Source organism: Bos mutus, chromosome 22, assembly GCF_027580195.1.
Source record: "Bos mutus isolate GX-2022 chromosome 22, NWIPB_WYAK_1.1, whole genome shotgun sequence".
In the NCBI taxonomy this organism is placed as follows: domain Eukaryota; kingdom Metazoa; phylum Chordata; class Mammalia; order Artiodactyla; family Bovidae; genus Bos; species Bos mutus.
The window spans coordinates 20,328,371-20,346,027 of record NC_091638.1 but is presented as its reverse complement, the minus strand read 5'-3'; the positions used below and the strand labels follow the sequence as shown (position 1 = coordinate 20,346,027).

Sequence of the window (17,657 nt, the reverse complement as noted above, 5' to 3'; positions counted from 1 at the left end):
TTTTGCAGGGAATAGAGCTTAGAATGATTACAACTGAAGCAAATTAGAGTTTCTTCTATAAAGATCATGAGATTTAAAAAAAGATCTTTCTGTCATCCTTTGGAGTCTCTAAATGAAAGAAAAAAAGAAGAAACTAAGAAACTCATGGGTTTTTTTTGATGAATTTTAAAAATTAAAGTATAGTTGAATTAAGATGCCCTGGAGAAGGGAATAGCTACCCACTGTAGTATTCTTGCCTGGATAATTCCAGACAGAGAAGCCTGGTGGGCTGCAGTTGAGGGTTGCAAAGAGTTGGACATGTCTGAGTGACTAACATACATACACACATCTGTTAATCCCAGATTCCTAATTTATCCCTTCCCCTAGCTTTTACACTTTGGTAGCCATGAATTTGTTTTCTATGTCTGTGAGTCTGTTTCTGTTTTGTAAATAAGTTCATTTGTATCACTTTCTTAGATTCCACATATAAGTGATGTGATACTTGTCTTTTTCTGACTTACTTCATTTAGTATGATAATCTCTAGATCCATCCATGTTGCTGCAAATGGCATTATTTTATTCTTTTTATGGTTGAGTAATATTCTATTTTATAGATAGATGCATAGATAGATGTCACATTTTATTTATCTATTCATCTGTCAATGGACATTTATGTTGCTTCCATGTCTTAGATATTTTAAATTGTGCTGCTATCAACAATGGGGTGTATGTCTTCTTTTAGAATTAGAGTTTTTGTCTCTTCTCAATATATGACCAGGAGTCAGGTTGCTGGACCATATAGTGAATGTTATTTAATAAATTTACTTTATGTCAAATATTATGGCTATTTAAAAATTAGATTGCCCACTTTTAAAGAATTTCTAATTTAGTAAGAGAGGGAAGAATGAGCTGAAACTAGTTTTCCACTTATTCCTAGCATTATGTGCTAGTGGAACTCAAGGAACTCAAGGATAGGTCCACAAGTCCCTTCACAATTCAATAAAAAGCTCATGTCACTTGATTTTATTGAGACTGAGATAATGTTTAAAAAATAAAAATGCCACAATATTGCTATCAAAGCTGATATAATTTAAATGCTTATATTAACATATAAACAATTTTAACACAAAAATAATACATGATGATGAATATGCAATTCACATGGTAATTAACATAGTTCTTAAAAAGATTTGCTTGTATAGTGGAGGGGTCGGATAATATAATACATGTTTAAAGATGTATAATGAATGTATTATTCTTTATTCCTGCAAGTGTATCAGTCCTATAAGTATATCTCCAGTTTTGGAGATAATATCACCACTGTCAATTTGAAGCCCTTCATGAGTGTGAGGTCCAAGCTGATATGGATCTACCTTGACCTAGTAGTTGGGATTAAGTTTAGTCTTTACAGAGCTCAGTGTCCAAGGCAGAGTCTAAAGTTCACAAGCAAGTATGTCTCAAGAGGAGAGGGATAATCCAGCCCAGTCTTAGTAAAATAAACCGTTCAAAATTCCCTGGAAAATAGCTGTGGGCCTCTTGAATATATGAATAAAGCAAAACAGCAAGAAAACATCTAAGTGGGTGGGAAGATTGGATGCCTCAGATGGAATCCTTGCTGCTGTGCATGGTTCTGGGGACAAATAGACACACTCCTAGATCCTATTTAGCCTTACGGGATTGAAACTTAACTAAATGAACTCCTGGATAAATCCTGACAGGTACCTCTATACCAGTTAATTACAGAAAGTACAAATTCAGATTAAAATAGTAAAATTTACACATTTAAACAATTAATAGTGACTAGAAGGATGAACTTCCGGTACAGGTAGACCTGGGTTCATATTCCAGTTGTGGCTCACAATGTATTTGACATTTCTCAACAAACATGTTTTCTCAACTGCAAAATGGTTATATTAATATTATAGCCTACCTTAGGACTTTTGTGTGAATTAAATGTGAATCTCATACAAACCATTTAACACTGTGCCTTGTAAGGTATAAATTATGATTATTTTCATCTCATTTTAGCTTTTAATATTTTAATAAGATGGATCTTTGTGAAGGCCTGGACAGGTATTATAATGACTAGTTGTAATTGGTAGAATTTTGCAGTTCATTGATGGGTAGATTTAATAAACACTTATTTAACATTTACTGTATTTAGATACTCTACACACATAAAAGACTAAATCCTTTAAAAATAGTTTTCACTTTTGTTTGTTCAAGTTTCTTTGCTTTATTCTATGATGTTTATTTTCATATAAATCTCTATCTTTGCATTTCTATTGGGTTATGCAAAGCTCAAGATTTTAAAATAGTTCAGTTTTCCCCCAAAATAAGGAAGATTGTATTTTTAGTGGTCAATAGAAGTATCAGTTGAAGGTAATCTGCCATTTCCTATATTCTAATGATTCAGTTATGATAATACAGCCACAATACAGGTGCCAAAATCAGATTGTGCCTACCAGTCGAGCGACTGTTTTTGCCTTCAGGGCATGCTTCTGCCTACTAGGAAGCTCTAATGGTGCCTTCACATCATTCTCATTTGCTGTCACAGCCCAGTGCTGCTTGGAGCTTGAGTCTCAGTGGAGGAGGTGGTAATCAGTAGAGAAGTGTCTCGCCCTGATAAAGCCTAAAGGAAGGGAAATGCAGGTTTCCTTCTTCTCTTGCTCCCTAGATGACAGAACCACAGTGATAGGCAATTTCCAAGATGTGGTGCTGCAGAAGAGCAGGCTGCCTGGAGTGTCCCAGAGACTTGTATAACATGTATTTACATGGGGAATTGCTTTTCTCAGAGAAATTGTGCAAATGGGAGCAAATAATCCCAAAAGGAATTGGACTCCAAGTTTATCTTGAGTAGAAAATTCCCTCAGAATTGGTAACTACTGCATTTTAATGACAGGAAAGCTAGCCAGTGTTTTAACAGGTTAAACATAAGTCCTGATGAGCAGTTGTAAGAAAGAAATGTTTAAAAGAAACCTTGAAAAAAAAAAAAAAAAAAACTAAATGGAGAACTAGGAGAAAAAATAAAGTTAGAAATAGTGTAGATAGAAACACAATGGACACCTTCTTAAATCTGACAGTAGCATGTAAATAAGCCTGGTGGAAAAGCCAGTCTTAAAGATTCGAAAAACTTTTGTGAATTAGCAAGGTTTTCAAAGCTCAGCACTACTGACATTTTGCATCAACTAACTCCCTCTGTTGTAGGATGTTCAATGCATTTCTGGGACCTACCTCCCAGGTGCTTATAAAAACCTTAACCTTACATTATGTCAACTAAAATGTCTGTAGATATTGTCACATCCCCATAGGGGAGAGCAAAATCATCCTCTTAATGATAAAGACATCTAAAAAATGATAAAAGAAGGTCCACTACCAAAGCAAGCAGCACAGTAATAAATAACTTGTGATTTACTTACATTCAAAATCTGGCTTGGCCTCTATTCAAGCTCAGAATCTTAAGTTACTTACAAGGTCTGAGATGCAGTGTCCTTGTATTAACATGTCCTAGAGTGTTATATCAGAGAAGGCAATGGCAACCCACTCCAGTACTCTTGCCTGGAAACTCCCACGGACGGAGGAGCCTGGTGGGCTGCAGTCCATGGCGTTGCTAAGAGTCGGGTATGACTGAGCGGCTTCACTTTCACTTTTCACTCTCATGCATTGGAGAAGGAAATGGCAACCCGGTGTTCTTGCCTGGAGAATCCCAGGGCCGGGGGAGCCTGGTGGGCTCCGTCTATGGGGTCACACAGAGTCGGACATGACTGAAGTGACTTAGCAGCAGCAGCAGAGTGTTATATGATACATTTTCAGCACATGATTTTGATAAGCCAAATGAGACAATGTGCTATGATACATAAGATGATTCCATATAGCATGTTTTCTTTTTTATGTAGGAATGTATGCATATATGTATGTGTGTGAATGTGTGTGTGTGTGCCCATGTGTATACATCTTACAGAAAAACACCTTACAGTGAATGTTCTGGCTAACCCAATACATATACAATGGAGTGCATATATATGCTCTTTTACAAATAAATCCATTTTTTGTTTTGGAGTCCTAGTATTTAAGAATGTCCTTTTTTTAATGCAGTTAAAATCTGCCATATTATAAGGTTTATTCACTGATTCTTATTCTGACTTCTGGAGCTTCTTAGAATGTCTATTTACTCTTCAAAAAGATAGCTGGTAGAATTCTAGAAGACAGTCATTCTGTGTTGACTTAATTGTTGCTTTTATTTCCTATATAGCAAAACCTTCAAATGCCAAAAATTAATATTTTATTTCAGTTCAGTTCAGTTGCTCAATCGTGTCTGACTCTTTGCAACCCCATGAACCGCAGCACGCCAGGCCTCCCTGTCCATCACCAACTCTCAGAGTTCACCTAAACCCATGTCCATTGAGTTGGTGATGCCATCCAACCATCTCATCCTCTTTCATCCCCTTCTCCTGCTGCCCTCAATCTTTCCCAGCATCAGAGTCTTTTCAAATGAGTTCCTGGTAAATGTATACTTAAATTTTTATCTTTCTGAGAATAACTCTGAGGGGTCCATATGGACATGGTTCCTATTTTTATTAACAATATTATTAACAGCAGTACAAGGAATAATAATTGATTATTTGTAACTAAGAAGAACGCTTTTCATGTACGAAGATCTTTCTCAACCGCAATCTTATATGTGTTCACTTTCCTCTTTTTCTTTTTTTTTTGGTTTAAAAACTGAAACAGAGAATGTTTATAAAAACCTAACAAAATAATGCCTAAATTAGCCAAAGCTGGTGATGAAGCCAGTCCTATCCAGTGCTAAAGCTTGTGGTGTTCACCATGCTGTTGTCTTGTCCTGTAAAGTCAACTTCTCTAGGAAGTAGGCGCCAAAGCCAGAACCAGAAGGGCATCATGTCAAGATCTAAAGTAAGACCTCTCTTATAGCAGTCTCAGGCTCAGGATGCATTTGGAGAGAAATCCCACACCTGGGCAGCACTAGCCCCCTAAATGGGATAGACTTCCTCCCACAAGCAGACATCAGGGTGGCTCTCCATGTTCCTTGGTTATTTCTCTTTGAGGATGGTTTTGCTCTCTCTGAATCCTTAATAAAGGTAGCTTTCAAAATAAATTTCAAGTCGTTTCTGTTGAGATAGTAAAGTTTTTTGTTGTTGTTTGTTCATTTTTATTCATTGAGTTGCTCGGGATTTGTTCTTTTTTTTTTTTTAATTTTATTTTATTTTTAAACTTTACATAATTGTATTAGTTTTGCCAAATATCATAACTAACCTAGATCTAAGCATGAGAAATACTCTGGAGAGAACTGAGGAGCAACAGCCCCCACCAAAACTCAAAGGTGTGTAGGCATACACACACACACACACACACACACCCCCTCACAAAGGGAGCAAAGGAGGAGTTCCTTCTTTTCTTCTGATCCTCAGAGCAGTGTTTCTCAAACTCAGCTGGAAAACACTTATTATTATCTTTTTAAATAGTCAACCTGTTGTAGACTGATACTTTTGAAAATATAAATGTAAAATAACAGAACAATAAAATCAAAATAGCATACCCAAAAAAGAAGCCTACACTTTTTATTGTTGAATTCAAGGAAAATGAATTTATTCAGTTGCTATACAAGTTTCTAACTGTGCTCATTCTGTCCTTACCCTTTTGAAAAAAAACTTCATGTAGCACCTTCTCAGGGGATTTTGTTTCAGAGAATGGCAGGTGAACATGTTTGTGCATAAAAGATAGGCTGTGTAGCTTGACTTTATGTATATTGCTTATTTCTAAGTCCTGTTAAAGAGGAGCTATGGCAAGTGAAAAAAAGATGCAAGGAAGAGGAAAAGAAATAGGACCAACCAGGGGATAGGGTATGAGTCTTTCTTCCCTCTCAGCTAACTTTTGTTGATGTTCTTGTAATTTTTCCCCCTTTCTGTTTCTGCTTCTATTCCTTATTTACTAGTTGTAATTCTTTTTCTCTTGCCATCTGCTATCTTCTATATTATTATCCATCTCTTTTTTCTCCCTCAGTTTCTTTCCCTTTCCTTTTTTTATTTGTATATGAAGTATTTCAAATATAGAAAGTATCACGAGCAGCCAAGAAAAAAAACAGCCATGACTGAAAATGATTTAAGATCTATGGCATGGCATATATATATATATATATATATATATATATATAATATCACTATGATATAATATGTATATATATATCATTAAGAAAATTTCATTTTTAAAATGTAATAGTTTGTGAATCATACATGATAACATGTAGATTGAGTTCCTTTATTGTTTCTGCTAACTAGTATTCCATTATATGGAAATGACACAATTAGGTTATTTGGTTAGCTATCCCTCTTAAATTAAAATAATGTGTATTTTAAAAATTTCACAATGCTAGATGTTACAGATAATATCTTTACGCATGTCTTCACATGACTTTTAGAAGAGTTTTTCTGGCACAGATAGTAAAGAGTAAAGCTAGGTATTTGCAAGATATTCCCTAAATAATTAGGACTATAACTTACATGACCGCTATTTCCTCATTTTATCCAGTCCTTGGTGTTGTCAGTTTCCTTATGTTTTTGGCAATCTAATGGATGAGAAAAGTTACCTTTTTAAAATTTGCATTTCTCTGATTATTACTGAGATTAATATTCTTCATATATTTATTATCAAAACAGGATTCTTCAACTAAGAATTGCTCATTCATTGTTTGCCCATTTTTCTATTAGATCATTTCTACAAGAGCATTAGATCCTTTTAATTTGTGTGAGTTCTGCAAGCACAACATTCATTAATTGTTTGTTCAAATATCTTCAGTTAGGATTCAGTTTGTTGGGTGCTTAGGAAATGGTATTCTTCGTTATACAGACAATTATTTTATACATGTAGTTAAACTTATATTTGTTTCCTTTATATTTATGCTGTTCATGGATGCTTTAGGAAAATCTTTTCTTATACCTTAAGTGTATTTTCCTATATTTTGTCCTAAGGGTTTTAGAGAAGGTTTTAAAACATTTCAGTATATAATCCATCCAGAATTAACTGTGTCCTCTTCTATTTCAATCTTCTATTTTATTATCTTTTACTTTTCCTCAGTACTTGCTTACATTTCTTCTCTCCTCATTTTTTGTATCCTTCGAAACCTTCTAGCCACCTATTAGGATATTTGTTAAGTAATCAAAAATTTCCATGTTTATCTATTTTTTTTTAAACTGCTGATGTTTATACTTCCTGCTTCAAATAATGATAGTAAATGTGTAGTATAATGGCAAGACAAAGGAAACTTTGGTGCCCAGCAGGGTTCCTTGGGGCTCCTGGGCACAAAGTCTTTCTGTGTTCCTTTTATTTGATTATAGGAAATAGCCTTCATTTAGTACTGTGATCATTCCTGAGTTCTGATGGGCAGATTCATTAATAGTTCTATTAGTGGTTCCCTTGAGTCTCTTAACCTAGTTTCTTGGTATTTAAAAAAGGAGATAAGTAAACATACTTGGAATGTTAACTGTGAAGATTATATGAGAAAAGGATGCAAATGCATGTAATTAGTCTGCTCCTCTGGTAGCTCAGTTGGTAAACAATCTGCCTGCAGTACAGGAGACCCAGGTTTGATCCCTGGGTAGGGAAGATTCCCTGGAGAAGGAAATGGCAACCCACTCCAGTATTCTTGCCTGGGAAATCCCATGGACAGAGGAGCCTGGTGGGCTACAGTCCATGGGGTTGCAAGAGCTGGACACAACTTAGTGGCTAAACCACCACCACCTTTATTTCTTGACAACTGCAGTTAGTGTGATGCAAAAGACCATGAAGTGCATGAAGGGTGTGGTGAACCTTTCAGGCGGAAAAATTTCCCTTAAAAACAGAGCAACAGTGGAAGTCAGGAATTTCAGATGTTATTTCCATAAAGTGTTACAGAAAGACCTGAGCTAACTTTTTGGCCAATTGAATAAATGGTTCAGCAGCTGAACTAAGTATGAGTTAGATTAAGAAAAAAATGTGAAAGTTGCAGGCACTCTTGCCATCCCCAGTGGTATTAAATAGGAGGCTGTCTGTTTAAAGAGTTAGCTTATTTGTTGAATGGCTTTTCAGCACAGAGAAGCTGAGAATTGGTGTTGAGGAGCTATATGTTCCCGGATCAGGGTCTAAAAAGCTGATTCCATTCTGCAGTGATAGCAAGCGAGGTGATACAAGCATTGCCCAATGAATATTGCTCAGGAAATAAATTGGGCATCCAACTGCCCACGGGTGGATGATGCCTTGCTGAGCCTCTCTGTGCTCAATGTATTATATTAGGAAAGTGAATCGAATAGGCATTTCAAATTGTAAAAATGATCATGTTTTCTGAACTCTTTCTAATGAGCCCTATCAGCAGAAGCATTCCCCACTGCATTTTGTTTCTCAGGCCTTCAGAATGAGCCAGTTACTTCTGAAAATGGAACAGGCAGGAGAAAGCTGCCAGTGGCAGCACATCAGTACTAGACCAGGCAGCGGTGCACAGACTTTAATACTCTGTTACTCGAAGTGTGGTCTGTGGACCAGCAACATGGCCATCACCTGGGAGCTCTGAAAAAGGTATCATCTCATGGCCCATGCCAGATCTCCTGGTTTAGAAGCTGCCTTTTTAACAAAATCCTCAAAAGAGTCCTGTGTACCTAAAATGTTGCGAAGCTCTGTTGTAGATATGTATATGGAGATACCTTGGAGGTCTGGCGCACACACACACATACGATTTTGATTTGTGATTCTAGCTTAGATCTTAGGAAACATTTTTTCTTAAAATACAGGTTACTTCATATCACACTGTGAAGCAATCTGTTCTCAGTGCACTTGTTCACCTTTGTAATGGTCATTTCTTCTGGAAAAATTTGGAAGACTGAAAACTTAAGGCATCTATATTTACTGATCAGTCCAATGGCGCTACTGTGTGTGTCAAGTATTGTTGTTGTGGTTTAGTCTCTAAGTCATGTTCAACTCATTGCAACCCCATGGACTGTAGCCCACCAGGCTCCTCTGTCCATGGGATTTCCCAGGCAAGAACTGGAGTGGGTTGCCATTCCCTTCTCCAGGGGATCTTCCCAACCCAGCGATCAAACCCTCGTCTCCTGCATCTCCTGCGTTGACAGGTGGATTCCTTACTGCTAATCCAATGGGAAGCATGAATTATGTATAATAAATGTACCTTAATATATGGCTTTGAATGTAGCAGTGATATATATACTTGTTTATGTGCATATATGCACATATGTTCACTTTGGTTTTATTTTGTAAATTCTCTAGGTACCTGGAAAGAATACACAAGAGGAACAGAAACATTTTATTTTGGATAAAATAAAGCTCTGTTAATACATGGACACATTTCTTTAAATGCTGGAAGCTCCCTTGGAGTCTACAAATGCCTGTAGAAGTAGAGCTTTTTCTCTGCAAAGTAAATTGAAAGTGTTTAATCAAATTACTCCAGGGAGAATCATCAACTAGAATGCAGTGGGAGGTCACCTTATGTCAGGGTTCCAGTTTGCTTGCAAATGCTTATTTTTTTGTGTGTGTAGTGTTTTTTTAAGAGGAGTAGTAAAAAAACAATTGATTTTGGAATATCTACGCCAATCTTGATTCCCAACTATAAAGAGCCCTGCCAAGTCTGAAAAGGAAAAAAAGAACAGAATCAGAATTAAAGGGGAAGGAGAAGAAATGCATTACTACAGAGAAAAACCTAGAGGAATTACTCTGAGAAAATGTGCAGAAGGGCAAATTTACTTGTTGAGAGAAATGTGTTCTTTAATGTATGAAAGGACAAATGTGTGTAAAATAATATGTGTGTTCTAAGTCCCTTTGGTCATGTCCAGCTCTTTGCAACCTCATGGACTGTAGTCCCCCAGGCTCCTCTTTCTATGAGATTCTCGAGACAAGAATACTGGAGTGGATTGCCATACCCTCCTCCAGGGGATCTTCCTGACCCAGGGATCAGACCTGTGTCTCCTATATTGGCAGTTGGTTTCTTTACACTAATGCCGCCTGGGAACAGACTTACTTGTGCTTATAGACCCTGACAAATTCTGCATATCTCTGGCCTGCCCTGTTCGTGATATACCTCAACATGAAACAACAGAAATGTAGTTTAGAGGTAGAGAATGACAAAGGTGGCAGGATGCTTACACGCATTATCACTATCAGTTCACTCACTTAGTCGTGTTGACTCTATACCACACCCTGGACTACAGCATGGCAGGCCTCCCTGTCCATCCACAACTCCCAGAGTTTACTCAAACTCATGTCCATTGAATCAGTGATGCTATCCAACCATCTCATCCTCTGTCATCCCCTTCTCCTGCCTTCAATCTTTCCCACCAACAGGGTCTTTTCCAATGAGTCAGTTCTTCCCATCAGGTGGCCAAAGTATTGGTGTTTCAGCTTCAGCATCAGTCCTTCCAATAAATATTCAGGATTGATTTCCTTTAGGATGGACTGGTTGGATTTCCTTGCACCACAAGGGACTCTCAAGAGTCTTCTTCAACACCACAGTTCAAAAGCATCCATTCTTCAATGCTCAGTTTTCTTTATACTCGAATTCTCACTTCCATACATGACTACTGGTAAAACCATAGCCTTGACTAGATGGGCCTTTGTTGGCAAAGTAATGGCTCTGCTATTTAATATGCTGTCTAGGTTGGTCACAAATTTTCTTCCAGGAGTGTCTTTTAATTTCATGGCTACAGTCGAAATCTACAGTGATGCTAGAGCCAAAAAAAATAAAGTCTGCCACTGTTTCCACTGTTTCCCCATCTACTTGCCATGAAGTGATGGGACCGGATGCCATGATCTTTGTTTTCTGAATGTTGAGCTTTAAGCCAACTTTTTCAATCTCCTCTTTCACTTTCATCAAGAGGCTCTTTAGTTCCTCTTCACTTTCTGCCATAAGGGTGGTGTCATCTGCATATCTGAGGTTATTGATATTTCTCCTGGCTATCTTGATTCCAGCTTGTGCTTCCTCCAGCCCAGAGTTTCTCATGATGTACTCTGCATAGAAGTTAAATAAGCAGGGTGACAATATACAGCCTTGACATACTCTTTTCCCAATTTGAAACCAGTCTGTTGTTCCATGTCCAGTTCTAACTGTTGCTGCTCACCTGCATATAGGTTTCTTAAGAGGCAGGACAGGTGGTCTGATATTCCCATCTCTTTCAGAATTTTCCACAGTTTGTGGTGATCCACACAGTCAAAGGTTTTGGCATAGTCTAATAAAGCAGAAATAGACATTTTTCTGAAACTTTCTTGCTATTTCGATGATCTAGTGGATGTTGGAAATTTGATCTCTGGTTCCTCTGCCTTTTCTAAAACGAGCTTGAACATCTGGAAGTCCACAGTTCATATACAATTGAAGCCTAGCTTGGAGAACTTGGATATTACTTTGCTAGCATGTGAGATGAGTGCAATTGTGCAACAGTTTGAGCATTCTTTGGCATTGCCTTTCTTTGGGATTGGAATGAAAACTGACCTTTTCCAGTCCTGTGGCCACTGCTGAGTTTTCCAAATTTGCTGGCATATTGAGTGCAACACTTTCACAGCATCATCTTTTAGGATTTGAAATAGCTCAACTGGAATTTCATTGCCTCCACTAGCTTTGTTCATAGTGATGCTTCCTAAGGTCCACTGACTTCACATTCCAGGATGTCTGGCTCTAGGTGAGTGATCACACCATCATTATTATCTGGGTTGTGAAGATCTTTTTTGTATAGTTCTTCTATGTATTCTTGCCACCTCTTCTTAATATCTCTTCTTCTGTTAGGTCCATCCCATTTCTGTCCTTTATTGAACCCGTCTTTGCATGAAAAGTTCCCTTGGTATCTCTAATTTTCTTGAAGGGTTCTCTAGTCTTTCCCATTCTATTGTTTTCCTCTCTTTCTTTGCATTGATCACTGAGGAAGGCTTTCTTATCTCTCCTTGCTATTCTTTGGAACTCTGCATTCAAATGGATATATCTTTCCTTTTCTCCTTTGCATTTTGCTTCTCTTCTTTTCATAGCTATTTGTAAGGCCTCCTCAGACATCCATTTTGCTTTTTTGCATTTCTTTCTCTTGGGGATGGTCTTGATCCCTATCTCCTGTACAATGTCATTAACCTCCATCCATAGTTAATCAGGCACTCAATCTATCAGATGTATTCCATTAAATCTATTTCTCACTTCCACTGTATAATCATAAGGGATTTGATTTAGGTCATACCTGAATGGTCTAGTGGTTTTCCCTACTTTCTTCAATTTAAGTCTGTATTTGGCAACAAGGAGTTCATGATCTGAGCCACAGTCAGCTCCCAGCCTTGTTTTTACTGGCTATATAGAGCTTCTCCATCTTTGGCTGCAAAGAATATAATCAATCTGATTTTGGTGTTGACCATCTGGTGATGTCCATGTGTAGAGTCTTCCCTTGTGTTGTTGGAAGAGGATGTTTGCTATGACCAGTGCATTCCCATGGCAAAACTCTGTTAGCCTTTGCCCTGTCTCATTCTGTATTCCAAGGCCAAATTTGCCTTTTACTCCAGGTGTTTCTTGAATTCCAAATTTTGCATTCCAGTCCCCTATAATTAAAAGGACATTGTTTTTGGGTGTTAGTTCTAGAAGGTCTTGTAGGTCTTCCTAGAACTGTTAAACTTCAGCTTCTTCAGCATTACTGGTTGGGGTATAGACTTGGATTACTGTGATATTGAATGGTTTCCCTTGGAAATGAACAGAGATCATTCTCTCATTTTGGAGTCTGCATCCAAGTACTGCATTTTGGACTCTTTTGTTGACTATGATGGCTACTCCATTTCTTCTAAGATATTTTTGCCCACCATAGTACATATAATGGTCATCTGAGTTAAGTTCATCCATTCCAGTCCATTTTAGTTTGCAGATTCCCAGAAAATTTGGAAAACTCAGCAGTGGCCACAGGACTGGAAAAGGTCAGTTTTCGTTCCAATCCCAAAGAAAGGCAATGCCAAAGAATGCTCAAACTACCACACAATTATTGCACTCATCTCACATGCTAGTCGGAGAAGGCAATGGCACCCCACTCCAGTACTCTTGCCTGGAAAATCCATGGACGGAGGAGCCTGGTAGGCTGCAGTCCATGGGGTCGCTAAGAGTCAGACACGACTGAGCGACTTCACTTTCACTTTTCACTTTCATGCATTGGAGAAGGAAATGGCAACCCACTCCAGTGTTCTTGCCTGGAGAATCCCAGGGACAGGGGAGCCAGGTGGGCTGCCGTCTCTGGGGTCGCACAGAGTTGGACACGACTGAAGCGACTTAGCAGCAGCAGCAGCACATGCTAGTAAAGTAATGCTCAAAATTCTCCAAGCCAGATTTCAGCAATGTGTGAATTGTGAACTTCCAGATGTTCAAACTGGTTTTAGAAAAGGCAGAGGAATCACAGACCTCAAATTACCAACATCTGCTGGATCATGGAAAAAGCAAGAGAGTTCCAGAAAAACATCTATTTCTGCTTTGTTGACTCTGCCAAAGCCTTTGACTGTGTGGATCACAATAAACTGGAAAATTCTGAAAGAGATGGGAATATCAGACCACCTGACCTGCCTCTTGAGAAACGTATATACAGGTCAGGAAGCAACAGTTAGAAGTGGACATGGAACAACAGACTGGTTCCAAATAGGGAAAGGAGTACATCAAGGCTGTATATTGTCGCCCGCTTATTTAACTTATATCCAGAGTACATCATGAGAAGTGCTGGCCTGAAGAAGCAGAAGCTGGAATCAAGATTGCTGGGAGAAATATCAATAACCTCAGATATACAGATGACACCACCTTATGGCAGAAAGTGAAAAGGAACTCAAAAGCCTCTTGATGAAAGTGAAAGAGGAGAGTGAAAAAGTTGGCTTAAAGCTCAACATTCAGAAAACTAAGATCATGGCACCTGGCCCCATCACTTCATGGGAAATAGATGGGGAAACAGTGGAAACAGTGTCAGACTTTATTTTTTGGGACTCCAAAATCACTGCAGATGGCGACTGAAGCCATGAAATTAAACGATGCTTACTCCTTGGAAGGAAAGTTATGACCAACCTAGAGAGCATATTCAAAAGCAGAGATATTACCTTGCCAACAAAGCTCCATCTAGTCAAGGCTATGGTTTTTCCAGTGGTCATGTATGGATGTGAGCGTTGGACTGTGAAGAAAGCTGAGTGCCAAAGAATTGATGCTTTTGAACTGTGGTGTTGGAGAAGACTCTTGAGAGTCCCTTGGACAGGGAGATACAACCAGTCCATTCTAAAGGAGATCAGCCCTGGGTGTTTATTGGAAGGACTGATGCTAAAGCTGAAACTCCAGTACTTTGGCCACCTCATGCGAAGAGTTGACTCAATGGAAAAGACTCTGATGCTGGGAGGGATTGGGGGCAGGCGGAGAAGGGAACGACAGAGGATGAGATGGCTGGATGGCATGACTGACTCGATGCACATGAGTTTGGGTGAACTCCAGGAGTTGGTGTTGGACAGGCAGGCCTGGTGTGCTGCAATTCATGGTGTCACAGAGTTGGACACGACTGATAGACTGAAGTGAACTGAAAATGTCAACATTTACTTTTGACATCTCCTGTTTGACCACTTCTAATTTGCCTTGATTCCTGGACCTAACATTCCAGGTTCCTATACAATATTGCTCTTTACAGCACTGGACCTTGCTTCTATCACGAGTCACATCCACAAGTGAGTGTTGTTTTTGCTTTGGGTCTGTCGCTTCATTCTTTCTGGAGTTATTTCTCCACTGATCTCTAGTAGCATATTGGCATCTACTGACCTGGGGAGTTCATCTTTCAGTGTCCTATCTTTTTTCCTTTTCATACTGTTCATGGGGTTCTCAAGGCAAGAATACTGAAGTGGTTGGCCATTCCCTTTTCCAATACACGTATCAAAAGAGGCCACCCAGTTGGCGGGGGGTGGGGGGGGGGGCACCCAATTCTTTTGGGAAAGGAGGGAAAAGCAAAACTATCCTTGGTTTACAGATATAGTCCTTCCAGGACCAGAAGGGTGGTTCCAAAAGTCTTTTCACCACTCCCAAAACCTTCCCTGTTCATCTTATGAAGCTTGTAAATACTAAACAAAGGGCAAACAAACTCATCCTAGAAAGAACTTGCCTATATTTTTGAGATGCAGATATCCTCTCTGGTGTTCCTTGTATCCTTATCTCTGCTGTCTTTTTGAAATGCAAATTTTAGAGAGGGTAAAATAATTTAGAAATTGGCTTATCCATGGTAATTAGAAATTGCTTTTTCTGCAAATATAGTGTTTGGCCTTCTAGCCAAGCAAGCCTGACTTGCTTCATCTGTGAAAACTGCAATTGTAATCCAACTTCTTTTGTAAACACACGGGTTTTACTTTTCCGTACCCGACTCAGAGGTGGCTCAGATGGTAAAGAGTCTGCCTGCAGTGTGGGAGACACGGGTTTGATCTCTGGGTCAGGAAGATCCCCTGAAGAAGGAAATGGCAACCCACTCCAGTATCCTTACCTGGAGAATTCCATGGGCAGAGGAGCCTGGCAGGCTACAGTCCATGGAGTTGCAAAGAGTCGGACATGTCTGGGTGACTAACACTTTTCACTTCACTAAAGATACTTAAGAGTTTAGAGAGAGAGTTATAAAATGAATCCTCAGCTTTCCAGTTTCTTTTAGAAATTGAGAGTCACCTTTATCTCCTTTGTCTCCCTCAGGACTATTTAATCCATCAGTAAGTCCTGCCACATGGATGTCTATATTTACCTGTGGCTCCAGCTCTCTACACCAACACCACAAGTTCAACCCACCATCCCAGTCTCCTCTCCACCTAAGCTCCTGTCCCTTATTTCCTCAAGCCTTCTGGATGGTTTCTCACCACAGGGCCTTTGCATAAGCTAGTTCCTCTGCCTCCTTGTCTGTAGTTCACACTTTCTCTGCTGGTTCCTGCTTACATTTCATCTTAAATGGCAGTTCTTCGTGGAGGCTAGCACTAGAGCATCTTATTAACTATGTCTTCCCTGTTATTTCTGTCAATGCATGCTGCCGTTTATCACTGCATTCATTATAACTTATTGTATACAGTTTTAAGTCTGTTCTACCACAATATATGGTAAGTAATGAAATAATTAGAATGACACATAATTTACTGTTCCATCACAGGTTTTTGAGGATGAAAGGGGTGATGTCAGTAATTATGCCAAGGCAGCAGGCTCAAATCAGAACAAACTGGGACGTATGGCCAGGATTGTATATAGTAAAGATGCTCTAGTACAGAAGCAGTGTTTGTTCATATGTGATTTTATCCTAGGCAAGGAGAGGCAGAAGAACTGCAGCAGGCTTTAATATTTTGCCAGGAAAGAAAAAAGCTCTAAGCCTAAGTGCTGCACAGAAATGTTCCAGCTCTATTTTAAGGCTGAAGACTTTCAGGCTGAAGGGCTTTAGGGAAGATAAGATATTTAAAAATAGATTCCTGCACCCAGTCCCTGTCCCTACAGAGGTGCAGCTATAACCCTGGATGGTTCTCTGCTAAAGGTACGGTCCACTTCCTCCCATGCTCACATTAACAGCAGCCCTGCTAATGCAAACTCCATTTCTGTCTGCTTTTGTTCAACACCTCCAAGTCAGCATCCCAAGATTTGTCTTTCTGAGAACCTTTAAAATTTTCCACAGTAGCTTGTCTAGGCTATCTAAATTATCAACCAAGGTATAAATTATTCTTTTGGTTACTGCTCTAGTTACAACATTATATAGGTTTTGAGTGATCTGATCTGATTTTTATTTTTTCTATAAGCTGCAGTTTTTGTCTCCATGTATTCCATTGACTTTAAATGGAATATTTCTGACCACAACTCCTGGTAGAAAGTGTATTTTCTACCATGGCCCATTACATTTGTGTGTGTGTGTGTGTGTGTGTGTGTGTGTGTATACATATATATATAAAGTGAAGTGAAGTCACTCAGTTGTGTCCGACTCTTTGCGATCCCATGGACTGTGGCCTACCGGGCTCCTTGGTCCGTGGAATTCTCCAGGCAAGAATACTGGAGTGGGTTGCCATTTCTTTCTCCGGGGGATCTTCCCAACCCAGGGATTGAACCTGGGTCTCCTGCACTATAGGCAGATGCTTTACCATCTGAACTACCAGGGAAGCCCATATATATATATATATATATACACACACACATACATACACAGACATACATACATATATAGCTTTTCAGGTGGCATTAGTGGTAAAGAACCCACCTGCCAATGCAGGAGATGTAAGAGATGAGGGTTCCATCCCTAGGTCAGGAAGAACCCCTGGAATAGGAAATGGCAACCCACTCCCGTATTCTTGCCTGGAGAATCCCAGGGATTGGGGAGCCTGGGGGGCTGCCATCTGTGGGGTCACACAGAGTCGGACACGACTGACGCGACTTAGCAGCAAACATATATTTTATATAAACATGCACACATACAGGTATATGCATATAAGCAGAAATGGTTTTACCCCCAAATTTGCCCTTATTAGGTATAAAGGGGTTGTGCCGGGGTCCAGCCCCGGTGGATCCAGGGAATTCGAAGCGGGGACGGCGTCGGCGAGGATCAGGAAACAACTGCTTAATTAAACGTTAATTAAGGATATAAAGAGTAATAGAATAAGGATAGCTCAGTAGGAAAATTCAGTGAAGAAAAGAGGCTGAATAAACTTCCAAAGCAGGGAAT

The 17,657-nt window shown here is 39.2% G+C and overlaps 1 non-coding gene across 1 annotated transcript; it reads right to left on the bottom strand.

Annotated features, from left to right (window-relative positions):
* Positions 1 to 17,025: 17,025 nt before the first annotated feature.
* Positions 17,026 to 17,097, bottom strand: TRNAY-AUA (transfer RNA tyrosine (anticodon AUA)). Its single transcript has one exon. It is a non-coding gene; the product is annotated as a tRNA-Tyr (tRNA).
* Between the last annotated feature and the right edge of the window lie 560 nt (positions 17,098 to 17,657).